The sequence below is a fragment of the Colobus angolensis genome, unplaced genomic scaffold (assembly GCF_000951035.1).
Source record: "Colobus angolensis palliatus isolate OR3802 unplaced genomic scaffold, Cang.pa_1.0 Scaffold109, whole genome shotgun sequence".
Taxonomy (NCBI): Eukaryota; Metazoa; Chordata; class Mammalia; order Primates; family Cercopithecidae; genus Colobus; species Colobus angolensis.
In genome coordinates this window covers 4,319,296-4,338,288 of record NW_012111919.1, presented here as the reverse complement: position 1 = coordinate 4,338,288, position 18,993 = coordinate 4,319,296, and positions in this window count along the sequence as shown.

Sequence of the window (18,993 nt, the reverse complement as noted above, 5' to 3'; positions counted from 1 at the left end):
CGATCTTTTTCTGTTGTTTTGTCCTTTTGTTTTTCTATACTATGGAGATTTATTTCAACTCCATTTTTGCAAATATTTTTATTTTTGTTCATGTCCTTTTTGTAATTCAGATTATCTGCTTCTTAAAAGGGTAGGCAATTTGTCAATTATATATTTTAGAGTTAACATATAACACATTGTATAATTATGTTACGTGCATTTATATGTACACATATAGCATTTTTTATTCTCAGATTGCTTCATTTAAACATTCTTGTTATGCTCATGAGTACGTTGTTTTTGTTTTTTTTTTTTGTGGGTTTTTGTTTTGTTTTTTGTTTTTGTTTTTGTTTGACACAAAGTCTTGCCCTATTGCCCAGGCTGGAGTGCAGTGGCTCCGTCATGGCTCACTGCAGCATTGCCCTGCTGGGCTCAAGTGATCCTCACACCTCAGCCTTCTGATGAGCTAGGACTACAGATGTGCTCCACCAAGGCTGGCTAATTTTTCTTTTGCAGCAATGGAGTCTCACTAGGATGCCCCAGCTAGTCTAGAACTCCTAGGCTCAAACAATACCTCATGAATATGTTTTTAAGCATTTGCTTTTGTTTACTGATTTGTCTGTTTTCCTCAAGGGTCATTTAATTCCTTCATTGTTGGCATTCTCTTTCAAACCTTTCTTCCTCTTCTCAAATTCGTAATGATTTCTACTTATTTGTAAGTATCTGTGAATGAAGAAACATAGAGGGGATTACAAAGAGAAGATATAATCATGGTGGGATCCTATCCTCAATCTGAGCTGGAAGAATTTCTCATTTTGGACTGAAATCCAGTATGAAATGAGATAATACGACTACTCTTTTTGTCTTGCAAATTTGCTTTGGTATTAACAAAAATCGGAATTACCAATTAGACAATTATACTATCACTGGAAGCACAATATACAGAAATGATGCTTCTTTCAAGGAAAGAAAAATCTCATTTGAATGCAGAATGTAATTCTGTCAATATTATTTTTTAAATTTCTGAGTAGTCACAACACACAAAACAGAAAAAGTACAAAATTTTAGTTAATGCTATTTTCATCTGTTTCATTTTCAATGAAATTCTGTCAATATATTTAGGTATACACTTTTATTCTAAACATTCTATGAAAGGCATGTTTCATGTTTGTGTAGGTTTGGGTATACAAGTCGATTAATTTATCTCGTTAAGCAATATTTGGTCCATATGTGTTTGGCATGCCAGAAACATGCATATGTAATGGTGAACCAAACAGAATGGATCTGTTTCCATGGTGGGTAAGATATGAAATAAACACATAACAAATAAATTACAGATATAATATAGGAAAGAAAACGTTGGGGTCCAGAGAGAAAAGAAATATAAATAAATATTATCCTTTAATGGATTAATATTTAAGCTTAATACAATTAGAGAAGGAGAAAATGACTCCTGAAAAGAGGGAGTAGGTGAACATGCCAGAAAGAGAAAATAGCAGAACAGGATGGTTTCAACCAAAGAGCAAGGCTATTAGGAAGAAAGAGAGGGGAGAAAAGGACAAGGATGGTGAAGGAGATAGAGGATAGATGATACAGGACTTTGTTCTAATAATGGGAAGTTATGGAATTATTTTAAATGTGTGATTAGAGTGGCAGAAGTTTCTGTTAACGATCATTTGAGCTTCTGTGTGGATGATGACTAAAATAAAAGCAAGAGTATAATTTGATAATTGTGAAAAGTTTTAAATTGAGATGTTGTTTTTACTTAGACTGAGGAATCTTTGTAAATCCACATTTATGTCATATTATAGTGGATATATGTACTGTTCTTTCTCACCCGGAACCCATTATTTTTTCTTTTGGCATCTGAAGCTTAAATTATTAGTCCCCAGTGTTCTTACTTCTTATTTCCATAGCAGGTCAATTGAATGATTTATTTTAGGACTTTCAGTCTTATTTTGAGGGAAAAAAAAGATGATAAATTGTTGGAGTCAGTACACCCAGACACAGAATGCTGGGAAAAAATTGCAATTAGTTCCTGTTACATAGATACTGGTTGGCTTCCAAAGGATGGTTTGGGGTATTTGAATCCTTTCAAATCTCCATCAGCCTTCCTTTTCATTTATTTAGATTATGTATTTTTTTCTTTCAATATTTTGAAAGTGCAATTGAAATGCAGCTTTCAGAAAAATTTCCCTAGGCCAGTTCCCTCCTTACTAGTGTTTGTGAGAATTTCTTCTGATTACATTGTGTAACCATCAGTATTTGTGTCTTTGCAAAACATGGTGCTTCAGCTATCCCTTTTACTCTGTAAAATCCCCCAAATCCCTCTTAAACATTGTCTTACTACTTAAGCCAGGTTGAATTTCTGTTGATTAAAACCACAAAATTTTAACAGATACAGATCAGCCTCAAATACAAAAGTAACTACCCATGTAACACTGGCAGCAATGGAAAAAGAAAAGGACCTCCAGAAACTCCTTCATAAAAGCAATATGAACGATGGCAAAAAATCAAAATCAACTTTTTCAGTACTCAGAATTAACAGGCCACACAACCATCCAAGGAGGGTTTATTTTAAAAAGGGATCAAATCTCGGTAAGAACAATGATCTTCCAACATTCTAACATACTCACACCCTCTTCCCATTCTGTAGAAGCTTTGAAAGTCAATAACCACACAATCACTGTAGCCATGAAAATCAGTAGATGGCCAGGTGCGGTGGCTCATGCCTGCAATCCCAGCACTTTGGGAGGCTGAGGTGGATTGCCTGAAGTCAGGAGTTCGAGACTAACCTGGCCAACACGGTGAAACCCCCCTCTACTAAGAATACAAAAATTAGCTGGGCACAGTGGCAGGCGCCTGTAATTCCAACTACTCAAGAGGCTGAGGCAAGAGAATGGCTTAAACCAGGGAGGCAGAGGTTGCAGTGAGCCGAGATTCCGCCACCACACTCCAGCCTGGGTGCCTGAGCAGGACTCTGTCTCAAGAAAAAAAAAAATTAAAAAATAAAAATCAGTAGATAAGCAGTCACTGAAGGCGGAGAACAAGTTTGGAGATAAGAGTGCCATCCCCAAACAGTGGTACTTAGCCAACCTGTCCTGTGGTTTCCTGGAAACCTCCACTGACAGGGATTTTCTTTCATTGTCCTGGCTCAAAACTTGCTCATTGTGGGCAGTTAATCAACAATTGTTTAATATCCTAGCTTCCTGAAGCAGTTGAAACAAATGGGACAATTAAAAACTAAACAAAAATTAATGAAAATTTTGGAATGTGAAAAGTCCATAGGAAGTTTTGTAAATCTTTGATCTGCTCCCGGGAATCTAGAAGACCACCTGCATCTGCAGGAATGTGTGTGTACCCAGAAAAAAATCTTAAAGGACCCTAATTGCTCAGCTGTGGCTGATCTTGAGATTCTGTGCAAACCAGAAATAAATGCTAAGACAGAGCTATAAACACTCTGAATGCATAAAAACACACTCCAGTACACAAATAGAACCCATCAGCCAAAGCTAGATGACTTATAAGTTCAGGATATTTAGGAAAATCTTTGTCCAGTCTGTACTTGACTACTAAACTGAGCAGAAACTTAAATGGTCATACATAATAAAGAATAGTGACTTTACAGAATTAGTTTTGAAAACTCACTAAACAAACCAAACATTACAAAAAAAAAGAATTCCTTTTTTTTTTTTTTTTTTTTGTTTTGAGACGGAGTCTTGCTCTGTCGCCCGGGCTGGAGTGCAGTGGCCCGTTCTCAGCTCACTGCAGCCTCTGTCCCCTGGGTTCCAGTGATTCTCCTGCCTCAGCCTAATGGGGAGCTGGGATTACAGGCACACGCGACCAGGCCCAGTTAATTTTTGTATTTTTAGTAGAGACAAAGTTTCACTATGTCTGCTCTGTTTTTGTTAGTTCAACATTTTTAGATTTCATATAAATGAAACTTCACAGTATTTGTCTTTGTCTGATTAATTTCACTGACATAATGACGTCCCACTTCATCTGTGTTGTTGAAATGGTAAGATTTCCTTTTTTACGGTTAAGCAAAACTAACAATAGCAGCAACAATAAACAGCAACAATAACTAGCCTTGGTGAGGAGAGGGATCCAATTTGCAAAGTTTCAAAATTTTATTACTTAAAATGCCCAATTGTCTTTTTTTGTTGTTGTTTTTTTTGTTGTTGTTTTTTGTTAATATTTGGAACGGAGTCTTGCTGTGTCACCCAGGCTGGAGTGCAGTGGTGAGTGGTCTCAGCTCACTGCAACCTCCGCCTCCCAGGTTCACGCCATTCTCCTGCCTGTGGGCCCAGCTACTCGGAAGGCTAAAATGCCCAATTTTCAACATAAAATAACAAAAATAAAAAGAAATAAGAAAGTATGGCCCATGCACAGGAAGAAAAATTATGAATAGAAACTCTCCCTGAGAAAACCCATGTCATAGAGTTAATAGAAATTTTAAATCACTTATTTTTTTTAACTTCTAAATAAGCAAATGGAACATATGTTAAAGTATGAGAAAAATGTCTCACCAAATAGAGAATAACACCAAATAGAGAATAACAATATTTTTAGGTGAATAATATTACATTTTTAGTGGATCATATTCACCAAAGAGAGACTAACAATCAAGCAATAAAATTTATTTTTTGAACACCACATAAAAATTCTGGAGCTGAATTATCTAATAACCTTAAACAAAAATTTCACTAGAGTGGCTCAATAACAGATTTGAGATGGCAGAATAAAAAAATGAATGATCTTGAATGTATGTTAATTGACATATCTCATTTGAGAAAGAAAAAAAGTGAATAAAATAAAGCCTCAGAATCCTATGAGTCACCATCAAGTATACCAACATACTTACAATGGTAGATCCAGAAGTAGAGGAGAATCAAAATTCAAAAGGATATTTGAAGAAATGGTTGAAAACTCCATAGAATTAATTTAAAAACATTAATCTACGGATCCAAAAAGCACAAAAAGCCCTAAGCAGAACACCAAATGTAATCAGCATGCAGACACATCGTACTATACTGTCAAAAGACAATGACAAATTCAAATCTTGAAATCAGCAAGAGTTAGGCAATCTATTATATATGGGTCATTTTCAGTAAGATTACTAGCTTATTTCTCAACAGAAACCCTGGAGACAAGCAGGCACTTGGATGGCATATTCAAGGTGATAAAGAAAATTGTCAGCCGAGAATTTAATGTTCAGCAAATCTATTCAACAATGAAGGAAAAATTAAGACTTTCCCAGAAAATCAAAACTCAAAGAACTATTTGTTAGCATACCTTCCCCAAAAGAAATGACAAACGGAATGTTCAGGCTGAAAGAAAAGGACACGAGACAATAACTTGCATGCACATGAATGAATGACACCATACAGCTAACTACATCTGTAAATTTAAAGGAAGTATAAGTGCATTTTTGTTTGCAACACTGTGTTTCTATTTTACTTGAAAGACCACTGAAAAAAGCAATTTTAAAAATTTGTTTCTAAGATTAAAACACATAAAGATTTAAATTGTGTGACAATAAAAGGAAAATGGAATTAAGTAATGATATATAAGAGCAAAGTTTTTGTATACTATTGGAGTTAATCTGGTATACATTTAAACTAGATTGTTATAATAAAAGATGTTATTTTAATCCCTAGGTGATTTCTAAGAAAATAGCACACTAAGATAAGCAACAAAGAAACTAAAATGCTATGCTGGAAAAAAAAAAAAAAAAGCCTTTGAAAGAAGGTGATAACGGAAAAACAGGATAACAAGATATAAGATAAACATATAGAAAACATAGCAAAATAGCATCTGTAAATCATACCTTATCAGTAATTATATTAGATCAAAATGGATTAAATGCTCCAAAAAGCAAAGAAGGCAGAATTGATATTTTTAAAAGTCTAATTCAATTATGTAGTCTACACAAAACACACTTTAGACTCAAAGATACAAAAGACTAAATGTAAAAGGATAGAAAAATACACACTGTACAAACTGTAAGTAAAATATAGTTACTATATAAGACAACAATTGTTAATAGAAAGAGACAAATATTCAGATAAAAGGGTCAACAAAATATATAACCCATGTAAAATGGACAAATTTCTAGAAAGATACAAACTGCTCAACCAACCCAAGAAGTAGACAATCTGAATAGACCTTTATAAAAATAGGTCGAATTAACAGTCAAACATTCCACAAAGGGAAACCAAGAATCAGATGATGTCATCTTTGAATTCTAGCCAACATTTAAAAAGCAATTAACATAATCCTTAATGAAGTTTTTCAAAAAATGGAAGAGTATGGAGCATTTTCCAACTCATATAGCCATTATTATACAAATACTGAAACTAGACAAAGACATCACAAGAATAGAAGAAGAAAACTATAGGCCAATATCTCTTACGATATATACACAAAATTCTCGAGAAAGTAATAAGCTGAATTCAGGAATATATAAAAGTGATTTTGCACTTTGGCCAAGTAGAATTTACCTCAGGAATGCAAGGTTGGTTTAACATATAAAAAACTATCAATGAAATGTACTGTAATTATATAATAGAGGAAAAAATGACCAATAGATGCAGAAAAAATTGACAAAACTTACCCTTTTATGGTAAAAGCACTCAAAAAACTAGAAATAAAAGGAAAATGTTTAAAGCTAAGCAAGGGCATCCACACAAATCTCATACCTAACATTGTAGGTAATGGTGAAAGATTGAAAGCTTTGCCTTGAAATGAAGAATAAGATGATGGCACCCATATTTGGAAAGAAGAACCAAAACTCTCTTTGCAGACTGTGATCTTATTTAAAGAAAATCCAAAGAAAACAACAAAAGTCTATTAGAGGTGAAAAAGTTTAGAGAGGTTGTAAGATACAAAAATATATTTTATTTCTATACACTAGCAAAAAGCATGCCAAAAATGAAATTAAGAAAACAATACCATTTGAAACAGCAAAACTTATAATAGTAAAATAAATACAGTAGGTCGGGCATGGTGACCCACACCTGTAATCCCAGCACTTAGGTAGACCCAAGTGGGCAGATCATTTGAGGTCAGGAGTTTGAGACCAGCCTGACCAACATGGTGAATCCCCATCTCTACTAAAGATAAAACAATTAGTTGGGCATGGTGGTGTGTGACTGTAATCCCAGCCACCCGGGAAGCTGAGTGGAGAGAATCACTTGAACCCAGGAGGCAGAGGTTGCAGTGAGCCAAAATTGTGCCACTGCACTCCAGCCTGGATGACAAGAGTGAAATTCAGTTTCAAAATAAATAAATAATTAGAAATTAATTTTTAAATGAAGTCCAAAACTGTTACACTGAAAGGCACAAAATGCCATTCAAGGAAATTAATGAAGAGCTAAATGACAAAAAAGCCCATCTTCATGAATTAAAAGATTTAATATTGTTAAAATAACAATGCTCCCGAAATCTACAGACTCTATTTAAACTGTATGATAATAAATTTAAGAAGAGCAAAGGTAGAATGTGTGTGTGGTGTGTGTGTGTGTGTGTGTGTGTGTGTGTGTGTTGATGGGAGGTGTGATGAAAATGTTTTGGAATTAGTGTATATGTTTGTGCATGAATATACCAAAACCATCTGAATTGTACACTTCAAAAGGGTAAATGTTTTAGAATATGTATTTGTTTCCTAGAGGTGCCATAACCAATTATATTAGTCTGTTTTCACACTGATGATAAAGCCATACCTTAGACTAGGCAACTTACGAGAGAGAGTACACTTACAGTTCTATGTGGCTAGGGAAGCCTCATGATCATGGCAGAAGGCAAGAAGGAGTAAGTCATATCTTAAATGGATAGCAGCAGGCAAAAAGAACTTGTGCAGGGAAACTCCCATTTTGAAAACCATCAGATCTCATAAGGCTCATTCACTATCACAGGAACAACACAGGAAAGACCCAACCCCATAATTCAATCACCGGAGTCCTCCCATAACATGTGGGAATGGTGGGAGTTACAATTCGAGATGAGACTTGGGTGGGGACACAGCCAAACCATATCATTCTGTCCCAACCCCTCCCAAATCTCATGTCCTCGCATTTCAAAACAAACGCCTTCCCAACAGTCCCCCAAAGTCTTAACTATTTCAGCATTAACTCAACAGTCCACAGTGCAATGTCTCATCTGAGACAAGGCAAGTCCCTTTCTCCTATAAGCCTGTAAAATCAAAAGCAAGTTAGTTACTTCCTAGATACACTGGGGGTATGGGCATTGAGTAAATACAGCCATTCCAAATGGGAGAAATTGGCCAAAACAAAGGGGCTACAGGCCCCACGGATGTCCAAAATCCAGCAGGGCAGTCAAATCTTAAAGCTCCAAAATGATCTCCTTTGACTCTGTGTCTTACATCCAGGTCATGCTTATGCAAGAAGTGAGTTCCCATGATCCTAGAAAGTTCTGCCCCTGTGGCTTTGCAGGGTACAGCCTCCCACCCACCTGCTTTCATGGGCTGGTGTTGAGTATCTGCAGCTTTTCCAGATAAATGGTGCAAGCTGTCGGTGGATCTACAATTCTGAGGTCTGGAGTACGGAAGCCCTCTTCTCACAGTTCCACTACGTGGTGCCCCAGTAAGGACTCTGTTTGGGGGTTCCAACCCCACATTTCCCTTCTAGCAGAGGTTCTCCATGAAGGCCCCACCCTTGAAGCAAACTTCTTCCTGGGCATCCAGGTGTTTCCATACATCTTCTGAAATCTAGGTGGAGGTTCCCAAACCCCAATTCTGTGGACTCACAAGCTCAGCACAGCATGGAAGCTGCCAAGTCTTGGGGCTTACACCCTCTGAAGCCATGACCTGAGCTCCGTGTTTGCCCCTTTCAGCCACAACTGGAGCAGCTGGGACATAGGGCACCAAGTCCCTAGGCTGCACACAGCAAGGAGACTCTGGGCCTGGCCTACGAAACTATTTTTTCCTCCTATGCCCCTGGGCCTGTGATGGGAGGGGCTGCTGCGAGACCTCTGACATGCCCTGGGGACATTTTCCCCATTGTCTTGGAGATTAACATTTGGCTTCTCATTACTTATGCAAATTTCTGCAGCTGGCTTGAATTTCTCCTTAGAAAATGAGATTTTCTTTTTTATCACATTTTCGGGCTGCAAATTTTTCAAATTTTTATGCTCTGCATCCCTTATAAAACTGAATGCTTTTAATAACACCCAAGTCACCTCTTGAATGCTTTGCTACTTATAAATTTCTTCTACCAGATACCTTAAATTATCTCTCACAAGTTCAAAGTTCCACAAATCTCTAAGGCAGGGGCAAATGCCACCAGTGTCTTTGCTAAAACATAAGAGTCACCTTTGTTCCAGTTCCCAACAAGTTCCAGATCTCCATCTGAGACCTCCTCACTCTGGGCTTTATTGTTCGTATCACTCTCATCATTTTTGTCAAAGCCATTCAACAAGTCTCTAGGAAGTGCCAAACTTTCCCACATTTTCCTGTCTTCTGAGCCCTCCGAAGTGTTCCAACCTTTTCCTGTTAAACAGTTCCAAAGTTGCTTCCATATTTTTGGGTATCTTTTCAATAGCACCCCACTCTCAGTACCAATTTATTATATTAGTCCATTTTCACGTTGCTGATAAAGACATATCTGAGACTGGCAATTTGCAAGAGAAAGAGGTTTCACGGACTTTCACGTGGCTGGGGAAGCCTCACAATCATGGAGGAAGGCAAGGAGGAGCAAGTCACATCTTACATGAATGGCAATAGGCAAAAAGAGAGCTTGTGCAGGGAAACTCCCATTTTTAAAACCATCAGATCTTGTGAGACTCATTCATTATCACGAGAACAGCACAGGAAAGACCTGCCCCCACAATTCAATCACCTCTCACCGGGTTCCTCCCTTGACATGTGGGAACTGTGTGAGTTACAATTCAAGATGATTTTTGGGTGGGGACACAGCTAAACCATATCATGACTTAATACAACTTAGTGGCTTAAAACAACAAATTTATTTTCTCACAGTTCTGAAATCCAGAAATTCAAAACCAAAAGTTTAGAGTGCACCATAATCCAGAATAGTTTATCATAAGCTTCTTACCTAAATCTGTAAATATCCTATTTCTGAATAAAGTTACATCCTGAGATTCTGGATGAACATGAATTTTTAGGAGATGTTATTCAACTCACTCTAAGTTGCCCTCTGTCTTCCTCAATATTCCTTACTTTTCTATATGCAAACCACATTCACCCTGTCTCAATATCCTGAATAGTATTAACTAATTCCAGAATCAACCCTCACCCCTAAATCTGATGTAACATCATCTGCTAACTAATTCCCAAGTCTCACTGTCTAACTCATCTAAATCAGGCATAGGTTGTACTTTGTGTATGATCCATCTTGGGACAAAATCCCTTTCTATCTCCAACTCTTGAAATTAGAAAACAACTTTTCTGCTTCCAAAATACAATGGTTGGATGGTTATGTGATAGACATTTCCACTCCAAAAGGGAGATATTGGAAGCAGTAAGGGTCACTGGTTCCAAGCAAGACTGAAACCTAACAAAGCAAATTTTATTATGTTCCAGGGCCTGAAAATGATCCTCTGTATCTTGATGCTCTTTCCTCTGAATCTGTGGTGGTGGCATCCTCATTCTCTGATCCCAAGTCTTTGTCTTTGGAATCAGGTCTCCTTTTTCTTTTTTCTTGAAAAAGGAGACCTGATTTCAAAGACATGTGGCAGCTGAGTAGCTCTATCAGCCTGCTTTCTACCTACAGAGTTTCAAAAGTCTAATTACCTTCATTTGTTTTATCTGTCTCTGTCAGTCCAGGTGCACCTTGTGTTCTCCCTTCCCCCAGGATAATCTCAATAACTGATCTTCCTGTATATGTTAAGAGGATAAACACCATTCAACAAAATGGTTTTCCAGTGATCCTTTCTGAATAATCCCATCTGTATTTCCGATTTGTGCTAAAATGGTTGATGGGATCCATGAGTGACACAACTAATCTTTCAACAAAAAGCTGTTGCTATGGTTTGGGTGTGTCTTCCAAAAGTTCATGTGTTGAAAAGATAATTGCCATTATAGTAGTATTAAAAGAGATGGTTCCTTTAAGAGGTGATTAGACCATGAGGGTGCCACTCTTAGGAATGGATTGATGCCTTTGTCTCAGAAGGGGGTTGATTATTGCAGGAGTAGACTCCCTTAAGAAAGATTATTTCAGGTCCCATTTTGTTTTTCTCTGTTTAGCATGCAAGTTTCTGCCTTTGTCCTTCTGCCATGGGATGACCCTCACCAGATACTGGCACTGTGCTCTTGAACTGCTCAGCCTTCAGAATTATAAGCCAAATGAAGTTCTGTTCTTTATAACTTACTCAGTTTGTGGTATTCTGTTATAGCAGCAGAAAACAGACTAAGACAGCTGTCCAGCCACATTCTTGGCATTCTCCTCAGAGTATGCTTTCTCAACAGTACATTTCCTAATTTAGCATCCTTTGAAATCCGGATAGACCAAGGAACTCACAAGTCTCAAATTGATGGTTCCTCTTTGCTTAACAGTTCCTTCCTCAATTTATCTCTTCCTTTTCACATTTTACTCTAAACAGAAAGGAGAAATCAGACCACACCTTGCTTGGAAATCTCCTCAGCTATATATACAATTTTATCACTTACAAGTTCTGCTTTCCAACCAACTGTAAAATGTAATTAAGCCAAGTTTTCTCTCACTTCATAATAAGAATCTCCTTTCCTCCAGTGTCCACTAACATATTTCTCATTTCTGACACCTCACCAGAAATACCTTTAACCTTTATATTTCTGTGATCTTGTTTACAATGATATATGTTTTCTCTAAGACAACAGCTTTCCCTACTATGATCCTCATTTCCATCTGAGCCCTCACCAGTATTGCCTACATTATCTATATTTCTGCCAACATTCTCTTCAATGCAATCTAGGCTATTTTCACCATGCATCCAAAAATGCTTCCAGTTTCTATCCATTTCCCAATCCCAAAGCCACTTACATATTTGTGGATATGTGTTATAGCAGCAACCCATTTCCCAGTACTAAAATATGTAGTAGTTTTTTTAGGGTTGCCATAACTTATTACCACAACTTGGTGGCTTAAAATAACAGAAATTCATTTTCTGACAGTTCTGAAGTCCAGAAGGTCAATCATAATGTTGTCAGGGCCTTACTTGCTCTGAAAGTAAAGGAGAATCCTCCTTTGCCTCTTTTATCTCATGGTGACTCCTGGTTTTCCATATCTTGTGGCAGCATGACATCAGTCTCTGCTTCCATTTTCATATGGTATCACCACTGTGTGTCACTGTGTGCATCAAACAAACATCCTTCTCCTTTCTGTTAAAAAGATACCAGTCACTGGATTTAGGACCCACTCTAAATACAGTATAATTTTATCTTCACATATTTATTTAAATCTGCAAATACTTATTTCCAAATAAGGTCATATTCTAAGATTAAAGTGGACATGAATTTTGGAGATACACTATTCAACCCACTATCCTATATGAATTATATCTCAATTTTAAAAACTGATATTAAGAACAAAATATTAAAAATAAGATTCTTAGTTCAGATACTATAATTACATTGAAACCTTTATCCAACATTAGGAGGCAAATTTTATTAAGTTTTATACTTTCAATGTCTGACACCAAAAAGTGCATTGGGGAAATAATTATTAATTTGATGACTTTATTGGCTAGAGGAAGGAAAAAAAGTACACTGATCCCAACAATCATGGAGCTAACTGTTTTAACCATGCCTTAAACCAATAAGCAATTTAATCATGTTTGAACCTTTAATGTGTTTTTAGTGAAATATTGTAAAAGAAATTATATGATCTCCTTCCTGTGGCCAAATTGGCATTATTTCAAATTATTATTTGAGTACTATGTGTCAGGCACTGTGTCCACTGCCTTGGTCTGTTCAGGTTGCTACAACGAAGGACCTCAGACTGGGTAATTTATAAACAATAGGAATTTATTGCTCTGGAAGCTAGGAAGTCCGAGATCAAGACACTAACAGATTTAGTGTTTGACGAAGGCCCATTGCTCATAGATGGCAACTTCTATGTGCCCTCACATGGCAGAAGGGTTGAACAAGCTCCTTGGGACCTCTTTTATAAGGGCACTAATCTAACTCATGAAGACTCCACCATCATGACCTAATCACCTTCCAAAGACCCCAGCTTCTAACATCACCCTGGAGATTAGCTTTCAATGTATGAATTTTGGTGGGGTACAAACATTCATACTATAAAATTAACTTAGTTCTCACAATTTTACAAGATACATACTCAAGTAATCTTAATTTTATGAAAAAAAAAAAAAAAAACCTCTGAGACTTTGAGAAGCCAAACAACTCTCTCCTGTTCATATAACTATTAAATGAGTTTTGAATTTATTTACCATTGACATGGATTTCAATTCAATGCATCTTTCTTGCTCATCCACAATGTGTAAGTCTCTATCTGATTGAAGAGTAATTAATATTTCTAAAGACGAAGCTACTCTTTCTGGTGATACATATTCCTCTTTTAACATGACAAATTTCAGGATCTAATGGTATTATTGAATTGCCATTTGCTTATACTTTTCACATTTCAATTCACATTTTAATGCATTTTCATTTGATTCCCACAACAACACTGAAACAAGGTTTAATAGGAATTACTATCCCCATATTATAAATGAAGAAAAAAAAGGTTTATATAGAGGTTATTCAGCTAGCCCATGGGCTTACATTTACTATAAAGCTTACTCAATTGGTTCCAAGGCCAGATGCATAATCCACAGTATTATGTCTCTCTAAGTTTCTAATGTTTCATTAAAGCCTTGAATAATTCATACAAGTAAACTTTATTAATAATGATTGTTCCTCTCTGTCAGATAAAGAAACACTACAAAGTTCTCTATTTTTATCTCACATAAATTGTTCAACTCTGGGCTGTCCTCACAAATTTCATTGTCCATCATTACAATGCTGCCCCAGATCTCAGGGGAGAGAAACTTTCCATTCCTTCAATAACCTAAGGGTAGAAGGAACTAGAGGATACATTGCCCAAACAATTAGAAATGGAGACCTAAGAGATTCTGATTGAACACACACTAAAAGGGGGTGACAGACTTAATGTGTTAGGAAAACTGAGACAAGAATTGAATTTATTCCATGCCATTCTCTTCCAGCTCTAAATAGAGTCAAAGCTAAGATATCAGTGTTGGCAGTAAGAAAGAAGAGTTGAGCTAGCATGTACAATTAGGGAGGAGAAGGAAATTGTTGTAAGCATAAAATTTACAACTCTAAAGGGTTCAATGGAGCTCCCTTGGGCAATTAATACAGGTTCCACACAAACATGCACTGGCAGATAAGTGGTTCTGCACCCAACCTTTCCTGAGAGAGATGGATAATTTTAGAAACTTTGGGTGATCTGGGAGTAGGGGCCCCTCGGACAGAGTGACTGAATGGGAAATATGAATTGCAAAGACATAATGTCAGAGCAGATTGAGTAGTTAAAAATGCATAGTTCAAAAGACTCTCCGAGAAGATGGCCTTTTACTAATGGGAGATTGTAACTAGAGCTGAGGGTTCTGAAATGTTTACCTTGAAAGTAAGACTGGCAAAGTCCCTGTGACGTCAAAGAGTTTAGAGCAAAGCCTTAAAACTTCCTGGCTGTAAGGCTGCAGCAGTCTACCATTTTATTGTGAAATATTTCTTTGGTTTTACTAATAAAAATTAATGAGTTTCCAAAATTTCCTTTTCAGTCCGTAAGTGCTTAATTGACTGGAGCTGAGCTGTTCCTCAGGGCTCCACCCACTGTGGGGTAGAGTCATTTTTTTATCCAATCATTATAGAAAACCTGTCTAAATTTCCTTTATGCTCATAGAATATTTCAGCAAATTTTAATTCTTAATATATTCTCTTTAAAGTATTAAAACTATCTCAAAATATGTGAATTTGGCTTAAAAATGATCAGACTCAAAATTCTATAAGCTATATTCATGACTGTAATTTTTACTAAAAGAGAACCTTTGTGTTGGTTTTTTTTAAACTTCTCAAAAATCTTGCCATACATTTTTAAATACTTGAAGTAATGTATAGATTGAGCAGATTGATCATCCACTAAACTGTTCTTAGCTAGATGCTGAAAACCTAGTGGGCAATTAAGTTTGTATTAAGTAAATAAATGAATTAAGCAAGAACACATTTAGTACCTCAAGATTTGCAAATATCTGGCTTTCGGGAAGGCTTTGGATTTTGTTAATGCATTCAGGACACCAAGCACTACATCATCAGGAGAAAACACTGTGTTTGATTTTCATAAGGCACATTATTAAGAAATTTGCGGTGCTTAAGGTCATACTTAGACACACGTAGTCTATACTTAATGAATTTCTCAAGAATCCCGAAGGTCGGGTGGAATTAGCCACATGTTGCTGTGAAGGAAAATTAAGCTCAGAGAGAGTCAAATAAGTCCCCAAGTTTCTATAGCTAGAAACTAGCTGAGCCTGTATTGATCTCCAGTTCTCCACTCCATGGTAATCTAAAGCCTAGTCTCTTTCTAGCAGGTGAGGGTATTTCTCCCTGAATTACCATTTTATGAGGCTTGGAGAAAAATCTTGTTATTTGAGTTTCTACATTTTGGATTTCAGAATAAATGTTTTTACTGTATCAGAGCTGAATTCCCACTTGTGTTATCATCCCTGTAGCCTTTTCACAAAACAATGAACTGGACATACTATCCCAGACCCTTTTGCTCACATTCGTATTCTAGTAGCAGAATGAATCCATGTTCAGTCTCCTTCTTGTAAACATAACAAAACTGCCCTTTCATTTGGACAGTGCCTCAGAACAAGTGATTTTTTTTTTTTTTTTTTTTTTGTGTGTGACAGGGTTTATGATTTTGGTCTGGTGAATGAATACAATTGAAGATTTAGAGGATTTGGCTGTTCTTATGTCTTAAATGTAAAATGTTTCTAAAGCCAGTGTTCCTGCCTCACAAATGATAGGCGAAGTGTGCAGCACTGTGATACCAAAGCTTAATGTGGCCAGGCCTTGAACTTTCTGTCTCCATCTGACTTTGTAACATTTAGCGGCTAGAATACAAAACGATCTGCCCGGGCTCTGCCTCCCAGGTGTCGGAAAGAGCAAATGCTGAAGGACTTTCAACTCAGTGGGCTTCACACAAACTGTACCCCAGAGAGAAAATCTAAGCAGTGCTTCAGGCAGGTGCATGATGTGGTTCAGAGGCAGAAAACATTTGATTCATGAGCAGGAGGCACTAAAATAGAGCTTTGGGAAGAAAGAAGGGATCAAGCAATGATGGGAGCAATATTGCCTCTGAGTTCCAACATCTGCACTGCTTCAGTGGCCATCTCTTTCCTGGTGCTTAAGGTTCAGCGAATAGCAGAGAGATCAGGTGAGGCAGAGGGTGCAATATAAGCACACCAACTCCAAACAACCTGAAGAGGGGAGGGGTATTACTCCTTCCAAGCAGAAAAGGCAGGATACTTGCAGCCCCCAAAAAGAAGAAATTTCCAGGAACCTGTGATTGGCTCAAAGGGCAAAAAGGCATTATATCCACGTGGGTTTTCTAATTTCCTTGCAGAGCAGAAAAATAAGTTGTTGCTTTTAGTTCTCCTGTTCTCCCTTTCCCCCTCCCCCCCCCTTCTCTCTTCTTTTCTTTTTTCTTTTTCTTTTCTGTTTTATAACAGGCTTGGCAGAATTTGTAACAATTTTTTAAACACACCCTGCAGGTAAAATTTAATTTGTATGTTACTCTCTAATAAAATGATTTGGTTTTACAGTGATTGATGAGACTAGGACTGTCTTCAGGGTTTTGGGGAGAATGTTCTGGATTCAGGAACAGCTTGATGGTTTGTATTTGCTCACCAGAGGGCCCTAGCCCTCTTTTTAAGGGCGGAACTCTTTAATGTGAATACTATGTAGTCAGAAATCTTTTATTCCCTGTCCTTCCCATCATTTCATAATGAAGACACTGACTTGAACCTACGGATTTAAAAGGCAGTCAGTAGGGGACCTGTAATAATGAAAACAGAACTCCATTAACGTCAACAGAAATTTAGGTGTACCAAGCACTTTGCTTAGCTTGCAGGTAGTAGCTGCCTATCCAAAAGTGGATTTTACATGGGATGACCTCTGTGTACATTTTTTTTTTTTTAAATGGAGTCTCACTCTCCGCCGCCTGGGTTCGAGCAGTTCTCCTGCTTCAGCCTCCCGAGTACCTGGGATTACAGGCATGTGCCACCACACCCGGCTAATTTTTTTAATATTTTTTTGGTAGAGATGGAGTTTCACCATGTTGGCCAGGCTGTTCTAGAACTCCTAACCTCAGGTGATCCACTTACCTCGGCCTCCCAAAGTGTTGGGAGCCACCACCCCTGGCCGGGGATGGCCTTTGTAGAATATTTATTCTATATGTATTTATTTCATTTTATTTGGAAGTATCGGTCACATTAGTCTCTAAAACACAACTCCTTTAAGAAGTAGTCTGATTTGGCAGAATAAGCTGTGAGACCACTGTGATCTTTTTTAATTATTGATCTTTGTTAATATAGATCTTGCCAAAGATTGTGCATCCAATGGGTTAACATTGCTTGCAGTATTGATCCTTTCATCCCCTATGGAGGCTAGAACAGGCCTAGAGGCAGCCAAAGCCCATGGGCTAGTCACCTCTAACCTCAAACAGCCTCATCAAATTACCACAGTGTACTGTGCAAATATTATCATGTTCGGTGTGTACTAATATTGTTAAACTCTGTGATACCTTGTAAACTCTAGACTAGTCATTTTGAAGTCAATAGACCTGCCAAAAAATAACAAAGAAAACAGAGATGAGAACGTTTCTTCCATACTTAATTTGTATGAATTTTTATCATGAAAGGACGATGAATTTTGTCAATTGCTTTTTCTGCAACTATTGAGACAATCTTATGATTTTTGTCCTTTATTCTGTTAAGGCAGTGTTTCCTGTGTTTATAGATTTGTTTATGTTGAGTCATCTTTACATCCGTGGAATAAATCTTAATTGATTGTGGTGAATGATCCTTTTAATGCACTCCTGAATTCAGTTTGCTAGAATCTTGTTGAGGATTTTTGCATCTATGTTCATCAGTGCCTGTGGCTTTCTTTTTGTATAGTGTTCTTGTCTGGCTCTGGAATCAGGGCAACTCTGGCCATATAAAATGAGTTTAGAAGTATTCCGTCATCTTCAATTTTTTTGAAGGAGTTTAAGTACTAGCCCTTTTAAAAATATTTGTTAGAATTCAACAGTGCAGCGTATATGGTCCTGGGCTTTTTTTTTTTTTTTTTTTTTGGATGGGAGACTTTTAGTTACTGATTCAACCTCCTTACTCATTATTAGTCTGCTTAGATTTTCTAAAAGTCTTCATAGTTTGTACGTGTCTATGGATTAATGGTTTTTTGTTTTGTTTTGTTTTGTTTTGTTTTTTTGAGATGGAGTCTCGCTCTGTCATCCATGCTGGAGTGCAGTGGTGCCATCTCTGCTCACTGTAAGCTCCGCCTCCCGGGTTCACACCATTCTCCTGCCTCAGCCTCCCGAGTAGCTGGGACTACAGGTGCCCGCCACCTCGCCCGGCTAATTTTTTTGTATTTTTAGTAGAGACGGGGCTTCACCGTGTTAGCCAGGATGGTCTTGATCTCCTGACCTCATGATCCGCCCGCCTCCGCCTCCCAAAGTGCTGGGATTACAGGCATGAGCCACCGCTCCCAGCCAGATTAATGTATTTTTACAGGATATTTCACGTTTTGCATATAATTGTGGATACTTGTCTCATAATCTTTTGCATTTCTGTGGTATGAGTTGTAATGTTCCCTCTTTCATTTATTATTTCATTTGAGTTTTTTTTTTTCCTTTTCTCTGTTAGTCTACATAAAACTTTTTCAATTTTATTTATCTTTGCAAAAAGCCAAATGATTTGTTTCCTGGATCTTTTCTGCTTTTTCTAGTCTCTATATCATTTATTTCTGCTTTG